The sequence below is a fragment of the Acinonyx jubatus genome, chromosome E4 (genome assembly GCF_027475565.1).
Source record: "Acinonyx jubatus isolate Ajub_Pintada_27869175 chromosome E4, VMU_Ajub_asm_v1.0, whole genome shotgun sequence".
Taxonomy (NCBI): Eukaryota; Metazoa; Chordata; class Mammalia; order Carnivora; family Felidae; genus Acinonyx; species Acinonyx jubatus.
In genome coordinates, this window is record NC_069395.1 from 23,044,144 (window position 1) to 23,065,705 (window position 21,562).

Sequence of the window (21,562 nt, forward strand, 5' to 3'; positions counted from 1 at the left end):
ACCGTGGAACTGATTTGTGAATTATTTAATTTGAAGCATGTCATTTAATCTCTGTGGAACTTATTTTCCTCCTTTGAAAAATAATGTCCTGTCTAACTCATGCTCCTGCTATAAGGATAAAATGAGACAAACTTTAGAGAAGATGATTAAAAATTAAAATAATATTAATAAGTAATAATGTCATAAGGTTTAATATTAGCGTTTAGCGGGCCAAAATCAAATAGAATCAGTTGACTTTCAGTGAAAGAATCTCACATGACACCCTTCCTTAGTTCCTCTTGCTTCCTTTTCTTATGCACTCTGTCCAAATCATTGAGTGTATATATGTCACATCTACTTTCTTCTCCTCTTATCTGTAGCTCATCAATTATATTACATGTAATTATTAAATGCATAATATATAATGGTTAAATTCCAATGATGAAAGGCTTGAAGTGTGTTTCCCTCTAATGACTTAGAGTTTAGTAGTAAATGATAAGCATGGGTTTTAATTTTATCCCCCCATAACAATATTAAGTTAATATATTACTGTTTCATGGATGGTGTCAGACCAGGAGCCATAGGTGAGAATCTATTGACTTCATTATTCATAGCAAAGTAGGCATCATAACTGTCATAACTGCATTGGTTCCCTTTGTCTCTATGTGCTGTGGAGACCACCCAGTAGGTTGCTTTACAGGAGTGAAGCACTGAGCTTGGAAAAACCCCTTTATAGCAAACAGTAAGCAAAACTGTCCTTTGCTCCAGAAGGAGACATTATTTCATTTCTCAAAGTTGTTCCCTGAAAACTCCATGTCGTGGGGTTCGATATCATTAGCCATCAGGAAAATGCAAATTAAAAACACAATATGATACCACTATACACTTATCAGAAAAGCTAATATATAAGTGACAACACCAAATGCTGGTGGGGATTCTGAGAACTTTGATCACTCATATACTGTGAGGAAATATAAAATAGAATAGCCACTCTGCAAAATGATTGGCAAATTCTCAAATAACAAAACATGAAACTACCATCTAACTTAAAAAATAAAATGTTCCCTTGTGCCTTTATCCCAGAGATAATGAAAATTTAGGTTCACAAAGAAGATTTTTAGACAGACATTGATGTTAATCATACTCATAACAGCAAAAACCTGGAAACAAGCCATGTATCCTTCAGTGGGTGAATGGTTAAACAGTGATACATCCATACCATGGAATACTAGTCAGCAATAAAATGAAGAAACTATTGTGTATGGAATAACTTGGATGAATCTCCATAGAATTATGCTGAGTGAACAGAAGCTAGTCTCAAAATGTTTCATACTGCATGATTTCACTTACATAGTATTCTCAAAATTAAAAGAAAATAGAAACAGGGGATAGATTAGTGGGATTAGTGGTTGCCAAAGGTTAAGGATGGGGGAAGAGAGAATTGTGTGGCTACTAAAGAGTAATAAGAGGTTTTCTGTGGTGATGGAGTTGTTTTGTAACTGATTTCATCAAGCCAATATTCTGGTTGTAATAATATAATATTGTAAGATGTTTCCATTGGGGAACTTTTATTTTATAAAAGTTAAACAAAATCTCTGTATTATTTCTTACAATACCATGCGAATCATCTATCTATAGATGTTTTTAATTTAATGAAAAAATATATGTAGTTGGAAGACTCAACATGGTGGAGAGGTAGGTGAACCTGAAGTTCCCTTGTCCATCGAACACAGCAGTATTGAGGCCAGAAGACTTGGAATTTCAGGAATCCGGCCTACAGAATGACAGAAAAATCTCTCCAGGGGCATACCAGGACAACTTCACGGCCCATAGGTGCAGGATTGCAAACTGGGAGTGATAAAACAGGGGGTATAGGCATGGAAGGGAGGGATTCCCTTCTGTGGAGACACAAAAGGAAGGGAAAGAGAGACTGTGGAAGTGTAGGATTGTATTCGGACAAGAGAAAAACCACGGATAAGGGAATGGAAAAAATGTAAAAGGAACCAATTTCTAACACCATCCAGGGTTGCAGGTCTTTCTCTGGACTGGGGCCTTCAGCCCTGTTTCCCGACCTGGGGAGGAGGGGAGAGAGCCCAGTCCCAATAGTTAGCTCAGAGGCACAGTCAGAGAGAGATAAGTCCTCTCCCTTGAGTGTTGTGGGAAGAAACTACTTAGCCTCTCTGAGGACAAAAGACCCTGAGGGACCTGACATCCAGAGGCCCTTTGTCAGCTGCCTGGGACCTTTGTACCACTCTGGAACTAGGTCACACAGAGTGGGATCCTTTAAGACATTGGGGTTTCAATCCCAACCGAAGGCCTAGGAGGCGTGGGAGACAATGGAGTGGGACAAACCAGCCTGCTCATGTCCACGTGGCACTGGGAGAACAGCCTGAACAGAGTGGTCTGGGACACTTGGTCCAGGGAGGAGAGACTGTAGTGTTGCCATTTTTCTTCCATCATCAACAAGGCAAGGCGGGACTTCAGGGAACAGACAGCAGGCCCACAGTGGAGGCAGACCTGTGTACACAAAACCACACCCCTCTTTGCTGGTAACTGTATCTACTAGAGCAAGACTGACACTTATCAAACCAGATAGCCCCTCCTGCAGACCAGTGTAGCCATTGGTTCCAAGGCATCATCAGATATCTGTACAGAGGGTTTGAATTTTCTGATCTGACTCTTGGTCAATTCTTATTTTACATATATTATATATTAATAATTAATATTATATGCTATATATATTAATTATATTATATTAATATTATATATTATCTGTATCTCCTTCTCCTTTATTTTCCCCTCTCTCTCTGTATGGAACTATATAGTTTCTCTGATTCTCTGCCTGGTCAATTTTTTTTTCTTCTTTTCTTTTTCCCTGCCCACGTCAATGGAAAAATTCTCCTCAAAAGAAATTCCAGGAAGAAATGACACCTAGAGAAGTGCTCAAAACATATATAAATAATATATCTGATCAAGAATTTAGAGTAATAGTCATAAGATAAATAGCTGGGCTTGAGAAAAGCATAGAAGACAGCAGAGAATCTATTGCTGCAGAGATCAAGGAACTAAGAAATAGTCAACACGAATTAAGAAATGCTATAAATGAGGTGCAAAATAAACTAGATGCAGTGACAGTGAGGATGGGGGGAAGCAGGGAGAGAATACGTGAAATAGAAGATAAAATTATGGAAAACGATGAAGCCTAGAAAAAGAGAGATAATACTAGACCACAAGAGGAGAATTAGAGAACGAAGTGATTCACTGAAAGATAATAATATGCATATCACAGGCGTTCCAGAAGAAGAGAGAGAGAAAGGGGCAACAGTTTACCTGTACAAACTATAGTTGAGAACTTCCCTTATCTGGGGAAGGAAGCGAATATCCAGATCCAGGAGGCACAGAGAACTCCCTTCATATTCACTAAGAATAGGTCTTCTCCCCAGCATGCCATGGTGAAACTGGCAAAATACAAAGATAAATAGATAATTCTGAAATCAGATAGAGACAAACGGGCCTTAACCTACAAGGAAACATAGGATAGTAGCAGACCTGTCCACTGAAACTTGGCAGGCCAAAAGTAATGGCAAGAAATATTCAATGTGCTGAATAAGAAAAATATGCAGCCAAGAATCCTTTACCCAGAAAAGCTGTCATTCAGAATAAAACGAGAGATAAAAGCTTCCCCAGACAAAAACTGAAGGAGTTAATAACCAATAAACCAGCCCTGAAGGAGATCCTAAGGGGGACTCTGTGAGTGGAATGCTGCAAAGACTATGAAGGACCAGAGACACTCCACAAGCATGAAACCTACAGATAACGCAATGACACTAAACCCATATCTTTCAATAATAACTCTGAATGTAAATGGACTAAATGCCCCAATCAAAAGACAAAGGGTATCAGAATGGATAAAATACCAGGATCAATCTATATGTGTCTCCAAGAGACTCATTTTAGACATGAGGATACCTACAGATTGAAAGTGAAGGGGTGGAGAACCATCGATCATGCTACTGGAAGTCAAAAGAAAGCTGGAACAGCCATACTTATATCAAAAAAAACCTAGATTTTAAACTAAAGTTTGTAACAAGAGATGAAAAAGGACATTATATCATAATTACAGGGTCTATCCATCAAGAAGAGCTAAGAATCATAAATGTTTCTGCCCCCAACTTGAAAAACCCAAATATATAAATCAATTAGTCACAAACATAAGCAATCTTATTGATAAGAATATGGTAATTGCAGGGGACTTTAATACTCCACTTACAACAATGGATAGATCAACTAGGCAGAAAATCAATAAAGAAACAATAGACTTGAATATTACACTGGACCAGATGGATTTGACAGATATGTTCAGAACTTTTCATCCAAAAGCAGCAGAATACACATTCTCCTTGAGTGCACATGGAACATTCTCCAAGATAGATCACATACTGAATCATGAAACAGCCTTCAATAAATATGAAAGAACTGAGATCATACCATGCATATTTTCAGAACACAACGCTATGAAACTTGAAATCAACCACAAGAAAATAAGTTGGAAAGCCTCCAAATGCATGGAGGTTAAAGAACATCTTACTAAAGAATGAATGGGTCAACCAGGCAATTAAGGAAGAAATTAAAAAATATATGGAAGCAAATGAAAAGGAAAACATGACAGTCCAAACATTTGGGATGCAGCAAAGGCAGTCCTAAGAGGAAAATACATTGCAATCCAGGCCTATCTCAAGAAACAAAGAAAACTCCAAATACAAAACCTAACCACACACCTAAAGGAACTAGAAGCAGAACAACAAAGAAACCCCAAAACCAGCAAAAGAAGAGAAGTAATAAAGATTAGAGCAGAAATAAGCAATATAGAATCCAAAAATCAATATAACAGATCGATGAATCTAAGAGCTGTTTTTTTGAAAGAATAAACAAAGTTGATAAACACTTAGACTTCTCAAAAAGAGATGAGAGAGAACCCAAATAGATAAAATCACAAATTAAAGAGAAGAAATCATGATCAATATGACAGAAATACAATTATTAGAGAATACTATGAAAAATTATATGCCAACAAACTGGGCAACCTGGAAGAAATGGACAATTTCCTACACACACACACACACACACACACACACACACACCACAAAAACTCAAATGGGAAGAAATAGAAAATTTGAATAGACCCATAACCAGCAAAGTAATTGAATCAGTTATCAAAAATCCCCCAATAAATAAGAGTCCTGGGACAGATGGCCTCCCAGGGGAATTCTACCAGACATTTAAAGCAGAGTTAATACCTATCCTTCTCAAGCTATTCCAAAAGCCAGAAATGGAAGGAAAGCTTCCAGACTCATTCTATGAAGCCAGCAAGACTTTGATCCCCAAACAGACAGAGATTCCCTTAAAAGGGAGAACTATAGGTCAATATCCCTGATGAACATGGATGCTAGCTGATCAACAAGATACTAGCAAATTGAATTCAGCAGTATATTTAAAGAATTTTTCACCATGATCCAGTGGGTTTCATTCCTGGACCATAGGCCTGGTTCAGTATTCACGAAGCAATCAAGGTGATACATCACATTAATAGAAGAAAGTATAAGAACCATATGATCTCGTCAATACATGCAGAAAAAGCATTCGACAAAATACAGCATCCTCTCTTAAAAACTCTCAGGAAAGTCAGGATAAAAGGAACATACCTTAACATCATAAGAGCCATAAATGAAAAGCCCATTGCTAATATCTTCCTCATTGGTAAAAACTGAGGGCTTTCCCCCTGAGAAGGAACACAGCAGGATGTCCACTCTTACTACTGTTTTTTTTTTAATTTTTTTTCAACGTTTATTTATTTTTGGGACAGAGAGAGACAGAGCATGAACGGGGGAGGGGCAGAGAGAGAGGGAGACACAGAATCAGAACCAGGCTCCAGGCTCTGAGCCATCAGCCCAGAGCCTGACGCGGGGCTCGAACTCACGGACCGCGAGATCATGACCTGGCTGAAGTCGGACGCTTAACCGACTGCACCACCCAGGCGCCCCTACTGTTGTTTAACATAGTGTTGGAAGTCCTAGCCTCAGCAATCAGAAAACAAAATGAAATAAAATGCATCCAAACTGGAAAAGAAGAAGTCAAACTTTCACTTTTCACAGATGACATGTTACTCTACATGGAAAACCCAAAAACCTCCACCAAAAAGCTGCTAGAACTGATTCATGAATTCACCAAAGTAGCAGGATATAAAACCAGTGTATATAAATAGGTTGCATTTCTATACACCAATAATGAAGCAACAGAAAGAGAAATCAAGATATTGTTCCCATTTACAATTGTACCAAGAACCATAAACTACCTAGGAATAAACCTAACCAAAGATGTAAAAGACCTGTATGCTGAAAACTATAGAAAACTTATGAAAGAAATTAAAGACACAAAGAAATGGAAAAACATTCCATACTCGTGGATTGGATGAACAAATATTGTTAAAATGTCAACACTACCCAAAACAATCTACACATTCAATGCAATCCCAAGCAAAATTGCACCGTCATTCTTCTCAGAGCAAATTTGTATGGAACCACAAAAGACCCTGAATAGTCAAAGTAATGTTGAAAAAGAAAACCAAAGCAGAAGGTATCACAATCCTGATCTTTAGCCTGTATTACAAAGTTGTAATCATCAAGACAGTATGGTATTGGCACAAAAACAGACATATAGACCAATAGAATAGAATAGAGAACCCAGAATTGGACCCACAAATTTATGGCCAACTAATCTTTGACAAAGCTGGAAAGAGTATCCAATGGAAAAATGACAGTCTCTTTAACAAATGGTGCTGGGATAACTGGACAGCAACATGAAGGAGAATGAAGCTGGGCCACTTTCTTACACCATACACAAATGGATGCAAGACCTAAATGTTAAGACAGGAAACCATCAAAACCCTACAGGAGAAAACAGGCAACAACCTTTTTGACCTCAGCTACAGGAACTTCTTACTCAACATGTCTCAAACGGCAAGGGAAATAAAAGCAAAAATGAAGTATTGGGACCTCATCAGGATAAAATTTTCTGCACAGCAAAGGAAACGATCAACAAAACTAGAAGGCAACTGATGGAATTGGAGAAGATATTTGTAAATGACATGTCAAATAAAAGGTTAGCACCCCAAATCTCTAAAGAACTCATCAAAATCAACACCCAAAAAACAAATAATCCAGTGATGGGCAGATGACATGAATAGACACTTTTCCAAAGAAGACATTCAGATGGCCAACAGACACATAAAAAAGATGCTCAACGTCACTCATCATCAGGGAAATACACATCAAAACCACAGTGAGATACCACCTCACACCAGTCAGAGTGGCTAAACTTAACAACTCAGGCAACAATAGATGTTGGCAAGGATGTGGAGAAATGGGAACTGTCTTACACTGTTGGTGGAAATGTAAACTGGTGCAGCTCCCTCTGGAAAACAGTGTGACGGTTCTGAAAAAAAAATTAAAAATAGAACTACCCTACAACCCAGCAATAGCACTAGTAGCAATTTATCCAGAGGATACAGGAGTGCTGTTTCAAAGGGGCACATGTACCCCAATGTTTACAGCAGCACTTTCAACAACAGCCAAATTATGGAAACAACCCAAATGTCCATTAACTGATGAATGGATAAAGAAGATGTGGTTTATGTTAAGTGAAATAAGTCAGGCAGAGAAAGACAGATACCATACATTTTCACTCATATGTGGATCCTGAAAAACTTAACAGAAGACCATGGGAGAGGGGAAGGGGGAGAAAATGTTACAGAGAGGGAAGGAGGCAAACCATAAAGACTGTTAAATACTGAGAAGAAACTGAGGGTTGATGGGAGGTGAGGGAGAGGGGAAAGTGAGTGATGGGCATTGAGGAGGGATCTGTTTGGATGAGCACTGGGTGTTGTATGGCAACCAACTTGACAATAAATTATATTTAATAATAAAAAGTTAAAAAAAAGAAGATGTGATATATATATATATATATATATATATATATATATATATATATATATAATTGAATACTAATTGGTGATGAGAAAGAATGAAATCTTACCATTTACAACAACATGGATGGAACTGGAGGGTGTTATGCTAAGTGAAATAAGTTAGTCACAGAAAGACAAATATCATATGATTTCACTCATATATGTAATTTGAGAAACTTGACAGAAGACCATGGGAGAAGGGAAGGAGAAAAAATAGTTTCAAACAGAGAGGAAGGCAAACCATAAAAGACTCTTAAATACAGAGAACAAATTGAGGGTTGATGGCAGGGGAGAGGGGAAAATGTGTGATGGGCATTGAGGAGAACATTTGTTGGGAGGCACACTGGGTGTTGTATGTAAGCAATAAATCATAGGAATCTACCCCCGGAAAACAAGAGCACACTGTATACACTGTATATTAGCTAACTTGCTAATAAATTATATTAAAAAAAATACATGTAGTTGGAAATGGTTTATTGTCACCTCTTTACTACTTATATAATTTCTGTATTAATATGGACATACTCTGGGGAGTCTGGGACCAACTCTAGGTTTCAATTCAGTGACTCAGGTTATGATCCCAGAATCATGAGATTGAGCCCCATATTGGGCTCTATGCTCTGGGCAGGGAGCCTGCTTGAGATTCTCTCTCTCCCTCTGCCTCTCCCCTGTTTCTCTCTCTCTCTCTCTCTCTCTCTCTCTCTCTCTCTCTCTCTCTCTCTCTTTCTGTGTGTGTGTCTAAAAAAAAAAGGATATATCCTAAGTTTTTTCAATGAAATTTTTTGTCCAGCTGAATGGACTTCCTAGGAACCACATTACACTCTAGAGTTTTGAATAAAGAGCAATCTGATAGTCTCGCCGCTAATTTGTTTTTAAATAAGTCACATGTCCTTGTTTTAGTTACAATAGTTAAAAATATAATTGATAAATTATTTAAGTACCAATATTCATTAGGAGATGGCTTTTAGTAATTTTAGTTTTAATAAAGAAGATGAAAAGATGTTCAACGTGTTAACTCTAAAAATTCCAAATTTAGGGACAGGGGCTTGCTAGACTACCTCCAAGTTCTGCTTGCAAACTAGCAATTATGTTTTGACATGTTTCTTTTAAAATATTTTAAAATATAGCCAATAGCATGCAAAACTCTGGGGACAAAGCATTTTTTAGTATAGAAGATAGACTGGAGATTAGAGAAGCATGTTATTCCTCTTAAACTTCAGCTCAGTCCTGGCACAATGTCATTCCACTCAAGTTTGATTAGTCCATGAATGACTCTGCCAGGGCACAGTAAGTATACTTTATTCTCAGAGATTCTCATGGCATAAATTTAATTACCATGAATGACCACGTTTTTCTGTTTCTCACCTCATCCAGATTTATATACATTTTGCATTAGCATATACATCCAGGACTCAAGGGAATATTTTGTCTTTGCAATGGAGGAAACGAAAGGCTCAAAATTCCAAGGGTCAAGCATTTGATGAAAAAGTTTTTTCACCATGTCTTTGTCTTTTTCAAATAAAATATCATGAATAGTTATTAGTAATTATATTTAAACAATGCATGTACAGTTTCAGCTCTCTGTGCTTGAGATTCTTGAATGGATTCAAATGTCTGAATGAGACTGGATACCTTGTTTTAGCTTAGTTTAAAAAGTTGCCTATCCCTACGCAAGCACATGACCTGGTTGTCACATCTTCCTTCAGAGTTCCCTGATCCATCATTTACAACCAGTATAATTAAAATTGTTAATGCCTATATACTTTTGCATTTTATTTCCAGTAGTGATAAATTGATTGTCTAACAGAAATAATAAAATGTAGGAAGCTTAAGAAAAAGCCAAAGGCAAATGTAAGACATAAATACCATGGAATTTCTCAAGCTTTGTTAATTTACTTTTATAGGTATTTAAATTATAGCTGATATTAGGGGCATCTGGGTGGCTCAGTTGGTTGAGCGTCCGACTTCAGCTCAGGTCATGGTCTCACGGTTTGTGAGTTGGAGCCCCGCATCGGACTCTGTGCTGGTCGCTGAGAGCCTAGAGCCTGCTTCAGATTCTGCCTCCCTCTCTCTCTGCCCCTCCCCTACTTGTGCTCTGTGTCTCTCTGTCTCTCAAAAATGAATAAATGTAAAAAAAAAATTTAATAAAAATAAATTATACCTGATACTAGAAAATCCTAAATCTGGTTATAACATGCTTATCTAATCACAATTTACAATACATATTTCACACATTAAAGAGTTATTGTCGAATAGTGAATGGTGAGGATATCCCCAGGTAAAGCAAAACATTTAAGGGTGCTTTCACATTTTTTTACTCATCAATCTTTCCTAGCAATTGGAAAGAGATGGGCACAGTGCAGTCTAAATATGTGTAAATTCTTGGGGTTGGCTATTATCTAATTATCTAATTATCTGAAATAATATGCATGAAGGGGAATGATGTCCTGCAGTGTGACATTTATAAAGTAGTGGAATCTTGTCCAGCAATGACAATATTTCAAAGCCACCGATTTTTTTACCCAATCATCACGGTGACTTCTATTCATAAGATTTTTTAAAAAAATACATTTGCTGCAAAGTAGTGCTTATTTCCAAGATTCTGTTATTTCACTCTTACTTACTTACTGCCAGATGATATGGCTTCATTTTTAAAATCCATACTAAGATAATCTGCAAAGATAATTTGCTTCATTCTAATGAGTCCAGGTATGATTTACATAATGTTATGTATTTAGCCTTTACAGGCATGACCAAAGCTTTATATTAGTTGTAAGTTCCTTCAGCAAGTAAGTGGTTCCTCATAATTAAGTTTTCCATAGTCTTTTAAACAATGGCTATTATGGGGTACTGGCAATTACATTCATTGGTTTAATTCAATTGACAAACATTGAAAAACTTGATCATTATTTCTTTACTATCTTATAAAAGATTTAATATGATATCTGGATTCTCATGCACAGAATGAAGTCACATATTTTTCTAATTCCTGGAAAGGAGTCCAGAGCTCAAAAATGGGATAGGAATATGAATACAAGTTTGATAATGGTATACATCAGGTAGTGCTGATAATTAGGGCAGTTACATTTATAAATTAATTGGAAGAATGAAGTTGAGCTCACATTTCTGAGTGCATATGGACACTGCAAAGTCCTAGACAGATCTCAGTTCTATTAAGCAATTAGTTGTGTGCAGATAGAACCAAAAACTCTGTACATGTTCTATCTAGACTCTTCAAGAAATTTGTAATTTTTCTGGAATGGAAGAATTTTTCTGGAGTGTATACCATCATTATTTTGAAGTGCCATTTTTTTTCTCTCTTCAGTCTATAAAGGCAAATTTAATTATCCTGACGATTTTAGCAAAACTATAAACGTTCTTATTTTTGCATTTTAAAACGTAATAATTATTAAAAATATTACCACACTTCAGTATTGCCTGAGTAGTTTGTTTAAATATCTCTGAAAAAAGAAAATCTCACAGTGTCCTTCACTCAGTTTCTTTTAGGAATCATAAAATATATTTTCTAAATCCCCACTGTCTGTATGTATTTACAAAGTGAATTGCAGAAGTTTGACTATCATTATCTTTATTTTTGAAAGGAAGCACTTATTTTATTCGTATGGTAAAATTACAAGTTACATACCAAATAGTAAGATTTGTAACTTGAACTTTAAGACCTTTTGAAAAACAACAAAAAAATGTTTATTTATTTTTATTTCTTCCTAAGCCCTTAGCCTCCATTGCTAGTTCACCATTTTCCCCACATCTCCACATCGTGAATATGAAATAGGTTTATATTCAATATATGTATTTATGTGTGTGCGCCTCTTTACTTGGCATGGCTTAGTGACAGTTTGGAAAAAAAGGCAATGAATATCTGATCCCCGTGATGATTTCATTGTAATTCTAAAATGCCGCCAAGGTCTTTGAATTGCAATGCACTCATGTGTAAATAAAACAACACAACTAATTTATTACATCCAGTAAAAAAAAGTATAAAAACTAAATATGAAAATCCATGATATACTGGCAAATATTCTGCAGGCAGAGACTCTTTAAAGTGAATGATATCATAGGCTAGAGCTAAATATAGATAAAGGTAATTGAACACATATATTGAAAACTCACCACTTAATTCAGGATTATTGTCAGAAGCTATCAAATCAAGGGCATGGAAAATAGATTGATGATATAGATTATTCTTTGTATTTTGCATATAGTTTCTGCTCATACTTATTTAAAATTTAGAGAAGAGGGTCTTACATATATTATTTGCTGTTTTCTTTCTTTGATTTGAAAATTTACCACAGACCTGAATGTGACTTTGCATACACTGCAGTACATATGTTACAGAAAAATAATATTACTCTTACTTAATGTTACTTAACCTATTTTAAATCCTCTTGTCATTGTAGAAAATGAATAAGGTTTATTTTTTTTTCCCCAAGTCCTTCATGTATCTTCTGTCTCTATCTCTTCATTCCTTATAGTCTGTATTTCTCTACGGTAAAATCCACTTCTTTCTGTTAAAGCATTTTATTGTGTCCTTTTGAACTCCTCTTTGTGATCAATAAAATTCCTACATCCTTCACATTATCCACTCCCCTCCAGAAAAAAAATAAATGCCTCTTAACTGGATCCTAGCAAGTTCTGGGAAATAGTCTCCCTTAGGATTCTTCTAAGTAGTTTCTTCTATTCACATTTGGCTTATGTCAGGGTCAGAAGCCATGCTCCCTGACTTGTTTCATCTGTGATTATGATAAAAACCCATTATACCACTACCAGCTTGCAAAAGTATCCAGAAAGTTATGTCAGACTTCATGTTACTAGTGTCTTAGTCTAGGCTGGCATAAAATAGGTTCTAGATAAATATATGTTGCATAGTATACAGATATCTACATTTAGATATGGGTATCTAAAACTTCTCATGACTGTTCCCAATTTCCAGAGTAGATTCCCCATCTAGCTTTGTTAACATTTTCATGGCCTGAAGCTTTGTCAAAACCATTCTTTATTATCTAAACTATTGCAAAAAAGCTTTCAGTTGGTCTGTTTCTTCCTTTCTTTGTCAACAATCTGGAGATTTACCAGCTGGAAATCTATATATTTTCACAGCTTTGTTAAAGCATAATTTAAATAAAATAAATTACCCTTAAAGTGTACAATTTAAGTTTTGGTATATGCTTCCACCTGTGAAACTATCAGCTCAGTCAAATTAATGAACATATCCGTCACTCCCAAAAAATTCCTCGTGACCATTTTTTGTCACTAAATCCTGCATTCCAGCATCTCTTATCATAATCCCCAGGCAACTACTGATCTACCTGCTGTCACTGTAGATCTGTTTGCATTTTTGGCAATATTATGTAACTGCAATTGTATTGTGTGATGGCTTTTTAACGTGTCAACTTAGCTACTGAGAACTACAATACTTAGAAATCCTTTTCTAGTATATTTCTGATCATAGAAGGCTACAAATTGTTTCTGGTGGTTCTTTCCCCTTCTGTTGCTGTAGCCTGGGAATTCTCTCTCAGGCAGTAAGCTGCAACAATTGTAGGGCTCATCTCTCTTTTTTTTTCTAATGTTTATTTATTTTTGACAGAGAGAGCCCGTGAGAGTGTGAGCGGTGAAGGGGCAGGGAGAAAGGGAGACACAGAATCCAAAGCAGGCTTCAGGCTCTGAGCTGTCAGCACAGAGCCCAACATGAGGCTCAAACTCCTGAACCACGAGATCATGACCTGAGCCAAAGTCGGACTCAGCTTAACCGACTGAGCCACGCAGGTGCCCCTAGGAAGGTAGTATTTATATCTCAAACATTTTTCAACAAAATAGACGATATTTAGTAATATATTATTAAGTATGCCAAGAAAAATATTCAGATGACTTAAAGAATAGAGGAAAAATGTACACTAATAGCAGACTCACATACAATCAGGATATTCGAGTTATTTGATTAAGATTTTTAAATAACCAACAATAGGGGTGCCTGGGTGGATCAGTAGGTTAAGCCTCCGACTTCAGCCTAGGTCATAATCTCATGGTTGGTGGGTTCGAACCGCATATTGGGCTCTGTGCTGAAAGCTCAGAGCCTGGACCCTGCTTTGGATTCTGTGTCTCCTTCTCCCTCTGCCCCTTACCCACTTGTTCTCTCTCTCTCTCTCTCTCTCTCTCTCTCTCTCTTTCAAAAATAAATAAACATTAAAATATTTTTTTTAAATTTTTTAACGTTTTATTTATTTTTGAGACAGGGAGAGACAGAGCATGAACAGGGGAGGGTCAGAGAGAGGGAGACACAGAATCTGAAACAGGCTCCAGGCTCTGAGCTATCAGCACAGAGCCCGATGCAGGGCTCGAACTCACGGACCGCAAGATCATGACCTGAGCCGAAGTCGGCCGCTTAACCGACTGAGCCACCCAGGCGCCCCTATATTTTTAAATTAAAAAATAAAAATAATAATAAAGTAACCAACAATAATATAATTAATAAATGAAAACATGAAGTCAATTTAATATGTAAAATAGAGTTAATGAAGATTATAGGGGGGAGTAATATAAGAAAGGAAATTGAGGATCTGCTAGATAAGTTTAATAGGGTAGAAAACCCAGAATAACAGTAGAAAATATCAAAATTGAAGTACATAGAGAAATAGGAAGAAAAATACCTACAAGAAGATAAGAGACTGAGGGGATAGACATTTCCACGTATATATAAGTGATGTCTTACAATAAAAGGGAAAGACAGAAAGAAATAGTGATGATGTAATAGTCACAAAATTTTCCAAAATCACATAAAAAAACACGAAACCACAGATTACAGTTATGCTATATCAACCAATTTAAATACAAAGCAATATTGGAGAGCCTGGGTGGCTCAGTCGGTTGAGCATTCGACTTTGGCTCAGGTCATGATCTCATGGTCTGTGAATTTGAGCCCTGCGTCAGGCTCTGTGCTGACAGCTCAGAGCCTGGAGCCTGCTTCGGATTCTGTGTCTCCCTCTCTTTCTGTTCCTCCCCCACTCATGCTCTGTCTGTCTCTCTCTCTCAAAAATAAATAAAGCTTAAAAAAATTTTAAAAATGCAAAGCAATATAAATACAAGGAAAAGCACACCAAATGTACATTATAGTAAAATATCTGATAATTGAAGAAAAAGAAAAATCTTAAAAAACAGCTAGAAAGAGACACTTGAGCCTCAAAATAGTGACAGATAGATGGCTTATCAAGAAACAACTGGAGACCAAAAAAAAATGGAATCGTATCTTTAGCATGCTGACAAAAATTAAATGCTGATGTATGCAATGAATGTACCCTTGAAATGCAATGATGAAATCAAAGCACTTTCAAAAAAACACAAAATTTGAGAGAATTAACTTCCATGCAAACTTGTCATAAAATAAAGAAAATCCATCATATAGAAGAATAATGTTCCCAAACAGGAATTTGATAATGGAGGTTGTATTGTAAATCACCAGAAAGTGTAAATATGTGAGAAATCTGAATTAGTATTGAATTTTTAAAACAAGTCTAAGAAATATATTGTGGAATTTAAACTATATGTGACATTAAAATATTGTACATGCCAATAACAGCACAAAAAGTATGCAAGGGATAAATGGAATATCATGTTTTAAAGTTCTTGAATTATCCAAAAATTGGCAAAGGTATCAGTTCAAGGTAGACTATAATAGGAAAAGGTTGTTGTTGCCTTTCAGTAACCACTAAAGAATAGCAAATATATAGGTGGAAAAATGGAACTGATCAGTCAAAAAGAAAGCAAGAAAGGTGAAAAGGGAAAAAGAAACATGAGTAAAATAGAAAATGAATATTGATATGGAAGATTTAACCCAAATATAAGAGCACCTACACAAAGATTGTATAAATGGACGAAAAACTAAATATATGCCACCTTTAAGACAAATCTCTTACATATAGTATACTGGAAAGTTTGAAAATAAAAGAACAGGGAAAAATGATATTCTACATAAATACAAATAAAATCAGTGTTTCAACAACATATTTTCTGCAGGGAGGCCGTGTTATTTTATTTGTCTCTCACCCATCCCTTAGCTCCCTTACCTCCACACACAAAAATATAATCTACCTGAGGAGATACATATGTTTATTCCCTATTCCATCCAAAGGAACTCCAAGAGTACATAGAACATAGAAAGTCCTAAATAAATATTTGGAAATATTTCCTTATTTATTATTTTCACACCAATCTAATCCCCATTTTTACCCCAAAATGCTATGTCACTATACCAATTATCCTGAAACATCTCTTTTATTATCAACCTGCCTTGTCTTACCTATACATTAGTATGACCTTTTGTTCTTTTATTGCACCTTTATGATTAGACTCTTATCCTGAATATAATGAAGCTTGCCTTTCCCTTCCAACTCGGCGAATCAATAAGAGTAACTGATGATTGTACCATAGTCTACAACCAATTCAATATGATGTTTTATGACTTTAAAACTCCACTTTTCTGAAGATAGCATTGAGTTCCTGTAACTGATAAAAGAAAAAAAAATAGAAAATAAAATCACAAAATTATTATCTAAATATGACCATAGACATTCCATACAACATATATATATATATATATATATATATATATATATATATACACACACACACACATATATATATATATAATTTAAAAGATATGGAAAATCTCATACAGTCTATATCCAGAGCAAGTCAAAAATGTTTAAGAAATATATAGTTCAAAATGACTAATAGAAAACCTGATGTAGATTCTCCTTCACAAAGATTAAAAACCAAGCTTCAACAAAGGGCTCTGTCACATCTTCTACAGCAAGGGTTTAAAAAATGGTATGAACCAGGCCTAGGACTTGCCCTAGCATTCAAACTCTAGAGAAGCTTAATGCCCAACCAAGGACAATGCCCAATGCCAGTGTCAGAAGCAAATTTAGAAAACGACAGAACCCTGATAATTGAGATGGGTACGTTTAGATGGATGCTGGTACCAAGAGTTAGCACTCTATAATAACTTAAATGTAGGAGAAGGTACATTTCTCCTTGGGATCAGCCTCATCCTTCTCTGCTGTACACTAGACATAAACTAATAGTAAGTTGTGACATAACCCAGCTGGGAATTCGCTGAGCCTCATGAGAAAGCGAGAGGATGATATCTCAAAGGACCTAATCAGCATGTACCAGCAGTAGCTGGGGGAGTACAAATAGAATTTAATTCTGAGAATTCTTGATCCGGGGGTCAGAATATAAGATTGAATACAATGGAATTTATTCAGGAGAAATTTTTGAAGATCTACATTTTAATACCCTGGCAAGGACCCCAGAAGATGGTGTGAAATGGCTACAAGGATAGCTCCTGGAAGCTGGAAAGAGCAGAGAGCATGCTAAGTGAAGGCAAAATGCCCAATTCCCACTGCAGACAGTAGAAGAAAAAATTCAAAGCCTTGAGGAAGAGGAACTGCTTGAGTGGTTGCAATATGTAAGGCAGTAAATCTCACCAGATGATTACATTCCACAGGAAGGCCTGAAGGATTCAACATTTGCTAAGGCCATCACAAACATGCTTGTGAGAGTGTCACCAGTATCATTAAAATGTTCATTAGTTTCTGTCTTCAGCAAACCAGGAATGATTGTATGAGAGACAGTTATAGAACCAGACCCCCACACTGTATGGATTTAGTAAAAGTGCCCAACCACCTATAGCTAGGTGAATGCAATTATTATGAATAGCAAAGGTTTAGATTAGCATAGGAGAGAACTGTCTAACTCACAGATGTTTATGGAGATAGTAAAAAGGACACAGTTATCATAGATGCAAAATATTTAGGCAGTCCAAAAGAGCACTACCTTATACTTTAGGAGCAATCAGATGGATGACCTTTGGTTGTTTTTCTCTAAAAAGTTACAATTCTGTGCCCATATTCCAGACCTGAACTCATTTTCAAACCCAGAAGCCTTTTATGAAAAAGGAGGCCAGAACTTCAGAAGGAGGAACCTGCAACATCGCTGCAATATCATACGCTAATGCTTCCTGCAGACCTCCTCTAAAAGGCACTTACGGCCATTTACTTGAATAACTGCATGAGGAAAGTAGAACACTCACACTTGAGAGAATGATTTTTCAGAGGGTTTAAAGTAACATGAATTCCTCAAGATCTGAAGAATCACTATGATACCCTGTTTGACTGGAGATACCAGGTAACAAATGTATTCCTTCACATGATTCAGCAAACAGTGGGGGTTGACAGTGGGGTATTGAGTTGTTGAAATTCCCAAATGAGGATAAGCACTATCAGAAAAAGTGATACCAGGTAGTGTAAGCATCGGTCATTACCTGCAAGATAATAAATCAAAAGCAGTATCATATTACGGGGTAAGATGGTGGATATCTGTGCATCGTCTAGATTCTAAAGGATACAGAGATGGTGGCCCCCAACATTTTTCTATTAAATTTACCATCTGGCCCCTGCAGAAACCAGATTGATCCTGAAGACTGATAATAGACTACCCAAATTGAATCAAGTTGTGCTCTCAAATGCAGCTGCTGTGTCATATGTTGTATTTTTTCTAGATTTGAGAAACAAATTATTTTCCATTCTGATAAGAAAAGACATCAGAAACAGCATTCAGATGAAATGCACAACTATGTACACTTACAGTTTTTTGGTTCTCTCCCTCTTAACACCTCAGAGCTATGTCAATTCTCAGCCATAATATGGTTCGAGAATTGGATCTTCTGGATATCATTCCGAACATCACATTGATTCACATCACATTACTATAGTAAGAAGAAAGGGCACAGGAAATGCGTTTATTTGTACTTTTTCTTCTAGATGACATTGTGCCATATAAAGATTTTAAATCGAAGAATGGCTCAGTCAGAGTTGTAATTTAAATAAATTACCCTGTGACTTCATGGAAGATAGAATTTTTACCTGGGCACAATATAAGATAAGATAATTGGCAAAAAAATAAACAAACAAAAAACACCAAAATATTGAAATAGCTCCAATGAGACATGCTAGATATTTGTCAGAATCCTGGCAAGGCAGAGGACTTGAAACAATTAATTGAGATGAGAATATGGAGACACGCTCAACTTGGATGAGGAGAACTTAATGTTTAATTTTTTTAACATTTATTTTATTTATTTTTGAGAGACAGAGACAGAGTACAAGGGGGGGGGAGGGGCAGAGGGAGAATGAGACACAGAATCCGAAGCAGGCTTCAGGCTCTGAGCTGTCAGCACAGAGCCCGACACAGGGGTCAAACTCACAAACTACAAGATCATGACCTGAGCCCAAGTCAGATGCCCAACCAACTGAGCCACCCAGGCACCCCTAGAGTTTAATATTTAAATTTAACTTTAAAAAGGTATAGGTAATGTTATGGAGACCCATGGAATTGCTGAGGCACTTATGGATTCCGAGACATGAGAAGCACTACCATATTTGGCCAGGGGGTAAGAGGAGTGGGGCTTAGGTAAGACCTGGAATTGTGGAAGAAGGGTCACTAGAAAGAAGCTCTAATTATAAAGACCCAAAACCTCTGTCAGAATCATGTGAGAGTTCAGAGAGAATACATATATATATATTTTTTACTCCCTTATTTCTAGTAGCAATGGACACTATAGGTATGCTGTGAAGAAACAGTTTTCTTTCTTTCATGCTTACCTTCTCCTGTCCAACGTGATGCATTTAGGAAGGATCAGCAACAACACTATCAGCTGGGAGAATACAGCAGGATAGACCTCTGCCACGGAAGGAAGACAGTGTATCCGAGGAATTCTAGGAACAGAACACTATATCAGAGCCATTTCTGGATGGGAAAAGCAGGAACCTCTGACAGGTCCCCTCCACCACTGGGGAGCGTGTGGCATCCTATATGGTGGGACTCTCCAGAGCAACTACGTATCTCTCAGTACCCGTATGCTGATAATGGAAATCAGGTTTGTTAGCGCTATTTAAATTAACTATCTTCTTTGTACAGCATTCTTGTGAGTGTTCTCAAGCAGGAAATACTGAAATGTACCATACAATGCACATGAACAATTGTTGAATAATGTCTTAAGCTACGTTTTCCTTGATATCAACCATGCAATAATAGCTATTTTTAATTGAATGGCTGTGCTTAAAACACTGTAATAGGTGTTTTTCTTTATCTAGCTCAATCTTCATCAAACTTAGTGGTATATAATATTAACTGTAGTAGTTTCATCTGAGAAGACTAAAGCCAAGACAGAATAAATAATGGAAGGTCAAATAGAAAGTAAGTATATGAACCAGCTGGAAAACCCATGATTGTCTGTCAACATATTTAAGTGTAAGCATAAGCAACAACGTTCTCATGACCAGAATATGCAATATGATTAGAAAAATCTGTGTCCATTTAAGAAAAGAGCTATACAGGGCAGAAAAACCAGTTTTGCACAGAAATCAAATAATTATGGCGGTAACATTGACAATAATTAGAAGTGATCATTGATAATAATTAACTTTGCTAGGAATAATCAATAAAGTGTTAAAGAGCAGAGATACATCTAACTGGAACTTTAATAATGGGTAGATTGTATAAGAATCTTCAAAGACACAATAGACAGCATGTGGATCAATGGTCTTTGACATCCTCATTAAAACTGATCTCAACTGAGGCACAATTTCATCTCTGTGATTCTATGTTTTATTGCAATTATATATCTCCTTATTTTCTTACCAAAATTATTCATTTGTCCTTGACAAACAAGAGAGTGATTATAATCTTGCAAAATTGAGATTTTCAAAGTAGATACAAAAATATTCCCTTCATTTCTAGCTATGCCTTATTTTGTGGAGCTCAGTGCAATTTAGTAAATCATACAGAATGTTTTGGGTCAAAATAATCATCAGTAATGGATTGCGATAATCATAACATACAACTTGCTATTTAAAGCAGTTTATATCAGGTCAGTAATAAGCTATAGCATTTAGTAATAAAAGGTTTGATTCTGATATTTTTATGAGTAAGAGTGCTTTCAAAGTTGAGAATACTTTCCTATGCCTTTGTCTTCACAACTACCTGACAGCTGATTTGTGAGCTTGGGTCACAGTTGGATGGTGTGCACCCATCTAAGAAATAACAAACATAGGGACCTGTTGGAACAGATGGAAGGCACTCATGGATGGTTTCACCTACTTAGGGGATTGGTAAATTAACTGAGGAATTTGGGTTCTGATAGTGAAATAGTTGCTTGCTAGCATCACGGCAGAAGTCATCAATGACAGCTGCTATCTCTAAGTATTTTAACTCTCAGTGATGCCTGAGTTCTCCAAACTCTTCATTTTACATTTGGAAAATAAATCCCTGTAATAATTACCCAGGTTTTCCTGCATGCTTTTTGTTTTTGTTTTTTAAAATTTTCTTAAATGTTCTTATACTGAAGAGACAAAATATTGGGCTATGAGTGGGAATAGAAAGACTGTATTATAGATAAGGAAAAGAGGGGTTATTTACAAAATAAATACCAAAATTTCCATGAAAAGTTCTCATCATATACAATTTCCTTTCATTAAAAAAAGA

At 36.3% G+C, this 21,562-nt stretch overlaps 1 long non-coding RNA gene across 1 annotated transcript in view; it reads right to left on the bottom strand.

Moving 5' to 3' along the window:
- The window catches only part of LOC128312968 (uncharacterized), a 305,360-nt gene that overhangs the window by 214,821 nt on the left and 68,977 nt on the right, over positions 1–21,562 (bottom strand). The window contains exon 2 of the long non-coding RNA XR_008293010.1: positions 19,681–19,794. This is a non-coding gene — a long non-coding RNA (uncharacterized LOC128312968). The remainder of the gene's footprint in view (positions 1–19,680; positions 19,795–21,562) is intronic.